A 7,966-nucleotide genomic window follows, 5' to 3' on the forward strand; every position below is an offset into this window, starting at 1 on the left:
TAATGTAATATAAAGCTGAAAAAAAAAAAAAAAAAAAAAAAAAAAGAAAATTAACACCAAATATACAGTGCGTGTGTTTTTATTGGCTAAACTGGCAACATGACCATCCCCAAGTACAACAACATATATATATATATATATATATATATATATATATATATATATATATATATATATATAACATATATGTGTATATATAATATATATATATATATACTAGCAGAGATACGAGACGTTACTGGGGATTAAAATGGCTTAGTTTGTATATAGTTATGTTGAAACAGATAATGCGGGGAAAGTACAGCATTGACAACAAAACGTTTGTGGAGCAAATGATGGGCTATTTCGACTAAGCAACATCTCATGCATCTGTTTGGAGTATTTTCATAGAAATGGGGGTGGGAGATTATGTGATTTTTTAATGCACCGAAGTCGGCGTTGTGTCTAACACGACCCATCATCTGTAATTTTAACACCTCCTTCGGGTTTGTTATCTTACATCATTCATAATGTAAATTTGGAGGAACTGTGATTGATCATTTTTGGGTAACAGGGAACCAATGAAGTGATAGACTTGCCCTTGAACTTTGACGTCGACGTAAATTCATTTGAAATGCAGAGCTGTATTGTCTGATATTCTTCTGAAAATCCTTTGACTGGATGGAAGTGTGTTCTAGTGTTGGCAATGTTATCTGACCGCCTGAGCAGCACATACCATTTGTTTCATTTGAAAATTTTAAAACTCTACAGAAACGACAGTTTGTGTTTAGCAGACCAATTTGAACAAAGTTATTATTTTTATAAGAATGGGATGGATCATATATCTGAAAAAGCTCAGAAGTTGTGAAGAACGAATTTGTACGTAATCTGTGACTGTGAGCTATTCTATTGGACCTCTGTCTAATCATTAAAACATTGATTAATGATCTAGCAGTAAGTGCTGCAACATACATTTGCTGATCTTGAGAAAATCTCATGTTGCTTCTCTCTTCAGACTCTCGCCTTCGGTTTTCTACAATCCTTCTTGCTTTATACTTATTTCTGAAGAGATTACATCTTTTCTTTGGTGGTATATTTTTTCAATATTGTAAACAAAAAATTATGAACATAGAAAGAAATTATACATTAATCCCTAGTTTTCTAAGCAGTTGTATCCGTAAAAATTTATTTGAAGAGAACAGAAATTGAAAGGAGAGGGAGCGAAAAGGACAGAGAAAGAAAGTGAAATGTGTATGTACGTCTATATGAAATGGACGTGTGTGTGTGCTTGTGTGTGTCTGTGTCTGTGTGTGTATGTATGTGTGTGTGCGTGTGCGTGTGAGAGAGAAAGAGAGTGAAAAAGAGAGATAGAGTGAGTGAGTGAAGGTGTGCGTTGTGATGATTGATGGCTTTTAAGGTACACACACATAGAAAATATGACGTCATCGTATAAAATGTTAACAATAGTTGATTTATGGAAAAGATTATAATGCTAAATTTTTGAAATGCAAATATGTGAATGGAAATTAAGTTTAATTTGTAGCCGAAATAGTACTGAATCTTTTGATGCCCCATATGTCAAAATCTGGAACTCGGTTTTGGATTGCATAAGGAATATATATATATATAGGACAGACTTCTTTCAAACTGAAAGTATTATCTCACATTACAATAGAGACGTAATACTGAAATAGTGTAAGAGATAAGAGATTGCTCAGGGCTCACATTAGGCAAGAAGCTGTAAATTTCCACTGCATGGACCTTGGCTTTTTTATTTGACACCTGTTGCTATAAGTATTTCATTTCGATTTTATGTATATCTGCATATATATATATGTCTGCATGAGCTAGTAAGGAAGACCTCTATATGGTAGCTAGATCTGGTAGAAATAGCGGCCAAATCTCCCTCAGAACACCCTACTATGTTAATCCGACAATTCTGCCTATTATGTAGTTTGAAGGGGAAACTGTAACGAAAGATTAAGATTATTAATCCAAAAATTTTACGCGTTTTAAGAGCAATCAAATTTTTCAGTTTTTTGCTTTATTGAAATGGTTGCCTTTTCGTCGTAGTTTTTCATGTAAGCTGTAAAGATAAAGAGAGTTGACTTGGATGGTGTTAAGTAGTGGAGATGTCTGGTGATTGTATGTGGTGGTTACTTTTGACTATTTCTTCTCAATAAAGATAATTGATTGATAACGAATCTTAACGCAATATATATATGCAACTTCAAGTGGAATCGGACATCATAAGAGAGAGAGAGAGAGGGGGGAAAGAAGAGAGACAGCATAGCGGCGGTTTTGGCTGACTGTCATCTTGTACTCTCCTTGTTGCTAGCGAAATGGTATATGCTGGTTGTCTGAGCAAACTCGTTGCTTTTGATAGTGGAACAAACAAGACGAAAAGATTACAAACATAGCGATTCACAATTTTGAAAATCTTTTTAGATTACGGAACGCCCCGCTCTCTCATGTATCCATGTTTTCAGCGCGATTGGATGAACAATACTCGAGTTATAAGCGCACAAACAGACAGATATTAGATATAATACATATATGATATATACATATAACATATATATATATATATATATATATATATATATATATATATATATATATATATATAATATGTATATATCATATATATATGATATATGTATATATATAATATATATAATATACATATATGTAATGTATATTTATATAATGTATATATATATATATATATATATATAATGTATATATATAATGTATATATATATCAGGTCATCCCATAAGTTCTCTCCGATTTTACCATTTTTAAAATTGAATGAAATTTTATAGTATTTTAGAATGTCTAATGGAATTTCAAATTATTTTTATCCATTTGTGTACATTTGAACTAATTAAATATTATGTTACAGAATAATAGAATTAAAATTTCTTTGATTAAAACCCTTTCTAGCATGGAAGTATCCAGAGAGCATTTAAGGCACATAGTGCTTTATGAGTACAAAAAAGGAAACTCTGCAGCCAAAGCGACTCGAAACATACACTCAGTTTACGGGAAAGAATGCTTGAATGAAAGAACTTGCAGAAGATGGTTTGCAAAATTCAGAAGTGGAGATTTCAGCCTTGAAGATGAAGATCGAACAGGACGTCCAGTTGAGTTTGATGATGAGCTCCTTGAGGCATTACTTGAAGAAAATCCTGCATTATCAGTTGAAGAATTAGCAATAAAGCTTAGTTCAAACCATACAACTGTTCATCGTCATCTTCAACAACTTGGAAAAGTTCCTAAACTCGGAAAATGAGTGCCTCATGATTTGTCCGAAAGCAATTGCAAATCCCGAGTTGACATCTGCTTTTCGCTCCATTCTCGCGAACTCATTTCACTCTTTTTCGATAGACTTGTGACTGGTGACGAAATATGGATCTTCTATCGAAATGTTAAACGTCGTAAACAGTGGCTTGGTAAAAGGGAAAAAGCTCAATCACAACCGAGAAGGGAACTTCATGGAAAAAAGGTTCCTCTGTATATCTGGTGAGATTGCAAAGGAATAATTCACTTTCAATGGTTACCACCTAATGCAACAATCAATGCTCAAGTCTACTGTCCGCAATTAGAGCGTTTGAACCAAGCTTTGAAGAAAAAAAAAACCCACTTTAATGAATCGAAAAGGGGTGATCTTTCATCAGGACAATGCGCGACCCCACACTGCAAAGATCACATTACAGAAGATTGACCATTTACAAACGTCATGTAAGCGTCCTTGAACGCTTTCATCAGAGATGTCTAATACACATTCTGAACGTTGGCTGGAACTTAAAAACTCCAGACAAGCAGGTACTGAGGACAGCTGATATCTTGAGTATTGAGGCGATGGTGCTCAAGCACGATTACATTGGACTGGACACCTTATAAGGATGAAATATAGCAGGATCCCTAAGTAGATGCTATATGGGGAACTTGTGAATGGAAAGACACCCCAGTCGAAACCAAGGCTGCGATTTAAGGACAGTCAAGTCCTCATTAAAGGCCTGTGATATGCAGGAGAATAACTGGGAGAGCAATGCCTGTCATCGCCACAGATGGAGGAAGCAGGTTAAGGAGGGGGTCAACACGTTTGAGAGAGCACGTTTTCTTCATGAAGAACTTAAGCGTGCTGCTCGAAAGCGTACTGCTGGTGTAGTGAATGGGGAAAGCTTGGTTTGAAATGTTTGTAGCTGTGTAGACTTGTCATGAGCAGGGCTCATTAGCCACCAACGGATCTGTAAAAGCAAAATATAAATTAGACCTAGAGCGCACAATGTTCCTGAAGGTCGGCAATGGTCTTCCTCGATCACTAGTGAACGGCCATCATGTATGTAAGCTTGTATGTATGCTACCTTCTCCTAGATAGATTGCATCCACCACGGCTTTGTTAACAAAGCCGTGGAGCTCCAACTACCCCTTATATATTTATACAAACACACAAATATATAACATATAATTTTTCTTTTAGAATATTAATGAAATAAAAATACATATATATATATATATATATATATATATATATATATATATATAAACAATATCAAGGGGATATAAAAGGGATCATAAATATGTACAAATATAAAACAGATGGCATATACTTTTACTCTTTTACTTGAATCAGTCATTTGACTGCGGCCATGCTGGAGTAGCGCTTTAAAGAGTTTTAGCGGACGAAATTGATCTTAGGACTTATTTCTTGTAAACCTGGTACTTATTCTATCGGGCACTTTTGCCGAACCGCTAGATAACTGGTACATAAACACACCTGCATTTATATGAGCGCGCGCGTATGTCTTCGTGTGTGTGTGTGTGTGTGTGTGTGTGTGTGTGTGTGTGTGTGTGTGTGTGTGTGTGTGTGTGTGTGTGCGTGCGTGTGTGTGTGTGTGTGTGTGTACTGTGATTATTAACACTGTGAGTCAGAAGATTGAAATTCAAATATTACTATACTTTATCTGTTATAGGAAATTATATGGATACAAGCACATTTCTTCTCGCTTTAGAGATGCGGTAAAAATGACAGATGGAACTTTGTCACGGACCTACTTTGTTGTTTGTTGACCGCTCTTGAAAGAAAACGTAAACCAATTTCCTCACCAATTGATATTAGGTCGTCAAGTATGAAATTTATAGAAAAGAAAAAAAGCTAATGTTTTATAAATACAAGGAATAGTTTTATTCATCAAAGTATGCACCCATATTGCCAATACACTTTGCTATTTCAGCGGAACTGTAAAAGCCAAGCAATCTAGAATCAATATAATCTTGGAAGACCTGTTTTTACAACATCATCGGAATTAAATTTTTTTCCTATCAAAAAGTTATTCGAATGGTAGTCAGGTATTCGAAGTGGTAGTCAGTGAGGGCAAGATCAGGTGAGTAATGTGGATGATGGAGAACTTCCACCTCCAACTTCTGTAGTTTTGCCAATGACATTTTTGCGATGTGTGTCTGGCGTTGTCTTGCAATAAAAAAGGAGTGGATCTGTTGACTAATCTAGGCTGTTTTTTTTTTTTTGTAAGTTTCTGCATCATTTGGTCCAGTTGGCTGCAGTATACTTCGGCCGTGATTGATGAGCTAGGTTTGATAAAATCATAATGATCACACCTGTACCAGACCACCAAACACACACCATCAGCTTCTTTTGAGGAATTTTTCTTCTTGGACTGTGTCTTGGTGGCTCGTCTTTGTCCAACCATTGTGCTGAACGTTTGGATCCATTTCTCATCACATATTACAGTTCGATTTAAAATTATTCATTTTTATGACGAGAAAGTAACATAATGCAAGATTCCAAACGTTTCTGTTTCTGATTTTCATAGAGTTCATGTGGAACCCAATTATCCAACTTTTTCACTTTACCGATTTGAACTAGGTGAGCCAGTATTGTTCGCTTATTAACACTAAACAACAACGATAATTCACTGGCACTTTGAGATGGATCTGACTCGACGGTGACTTTTAGTTCGTCATCATCCACTTTTTTTTCTGGTCGACCGCGTTGGTCATTTGTGAAGTCAAAGTTACTAGAACGAAATTTTGCAAACTCATTTGATACTGTCTGCTGCGTAATAACATCAGAATGAAATACTCCATTAAAATTCCGAGCTGTCTGTGATGCTGCAATTCCAAGAAAGAACTCATATTTCAAAACTGTAAGAATTTCCGACTTGTCCATCTCTAAACAAAAATAGCAAAAAATGATTTATAAATACTTTACAAAGCGCAAACTGAGTTAGAATAAAGAAAGAGATGTGTCAACTTTCTAACAAAAAATAAAGACTGTCAAAAGATTGTCAATGGCGCAAAATAAGCAGCTGTCAAAGTTTATCATATACCTTACTACAAATTTTATTCTTGACGACCTAATACTTAGAACATTTATCAGGAAAATAAGGCATTCATGTATTAAGCTATTACTGTAGTTGATAGCTGAATTTGCATATATATGTCCTGTATACCATTCGATGGCTACTAAATGATATATATATTTTATACACAACACAATTTTAGCTACATCTTTGAAGAGATGTACCTGACTTCTTCAATATATTATGTAATATTAGCTGAATGTTACATTATCACACAGCTCGAGGTACATCATTCCATTGCATTTTGGCCAATGTGTAAAAGGAATCAAAAAAGAATTTCAAGATCAATGACTTAATGTATGTACTCTACAGTCGATTCGTATTAGAATCATCAACATTTGTCTCGAGTTTCAAAGGGATGTTGGTTTATTAATCCCCAAATACTTCAAAGGAAGCAGCGCATATATTTCTTTTATCAGAAATGAAGCTGCTTTACCTAACACAACAGTATTATACAGACCAGTAGAGTATGATCTGAGGATTCATTCAAAAAAGAGTTTTGCAACGAAGATTTTAATGATTGACTGCCACCATCAGCTACACTCCTTTCCAGATCTCCAGATATATAGAACGAATGAGTAAAATTAAAGAGAGTTGAAAAGATGACAATTTTAAGGTATGTATATATATATATATATATATATATATATATATATATATATATATATATATATATATATATGGGAGAATGTACGAAAAAACAACAACAGACGAGGACAGGTGGTGTAACTAACAAAATGATGTATTAGTATGACGCTCGGGAATACGGAAAGTCTTTGACGTTTCGAGCTACGCTCTTCAACACAAAGAATACGGAGACAAGGAGAAAAACACGGAGAAAAAAAATTGAATAGTGTTCAGTCAACGGTCAAACAGCTGTTGAGTGCTCCGTGTTCTGATCAGATTACACTATGCAGGTAGGCTTGAGATCATCTCAGAAAAGGAATTACAACCACTTTAAAAGGTTTTCGACCATCACAAAATATATCCCTAAGATTGAGATTTAATTGACAGAAGTTCGTTGCTATAGCCATGGTTGAAAGCAATCACTCCCATCAACATTTAACAATGTACATACCTAAAGGCGGCGAACTGGCAAAATCATTAGCAAAAGGTTTTGCGGCATTTCGTCCTTCTCCACATTCTAAGATCAATATTTCGCCGAGGTCCACTACCTTTTCTCCTCTCGGAATCGATAAAATAAATATCACTTGATCACTGGGGTCGATGTAATCGACTTACCCCTCCCCCGAAATTGCTTATTTTGTACCAAAATTTGAAATAAATAATGTACACGCCTTATCCGGAATAACTTCCTCCTTTTCGATTTAGATGAAGAATATAAATGTCTTGATTCCTAAAACTCCTGTGCCAAATTAAGCCATGTATAAGGAAGTGGTGACTTCTCTCTTGCATCTCTAATACATGATTTAGCAGGAAGACAGTAATGGAGTGGACCTCTCCTTGAATCGGGTTTATTCAAACGTCTATGTTGTCGATGGGCGTTTATTCAGTTCTGAAGCAATCCTTAAGACATACTGTTCCTTTCCAGGAACAAACGATCTTTTTCTTAATTTTTGAGTCATTGCCATTAACGATA

This window comes from Octopus bimaculoides, chromosome 21 (genome assembly GCF_046866305.1).
Source record: "Octopus bimaculoides isolate indiv1 chromosome 21, ASM4686630v1, whole genome shotgun sequence".
Classification (NCBI taxonomy): Eukaryota; Metazoa; Mollusca; class Cephalopoda; order Octopoda; family Octopodidae; genus Octopus; species Octopus bimaculoides.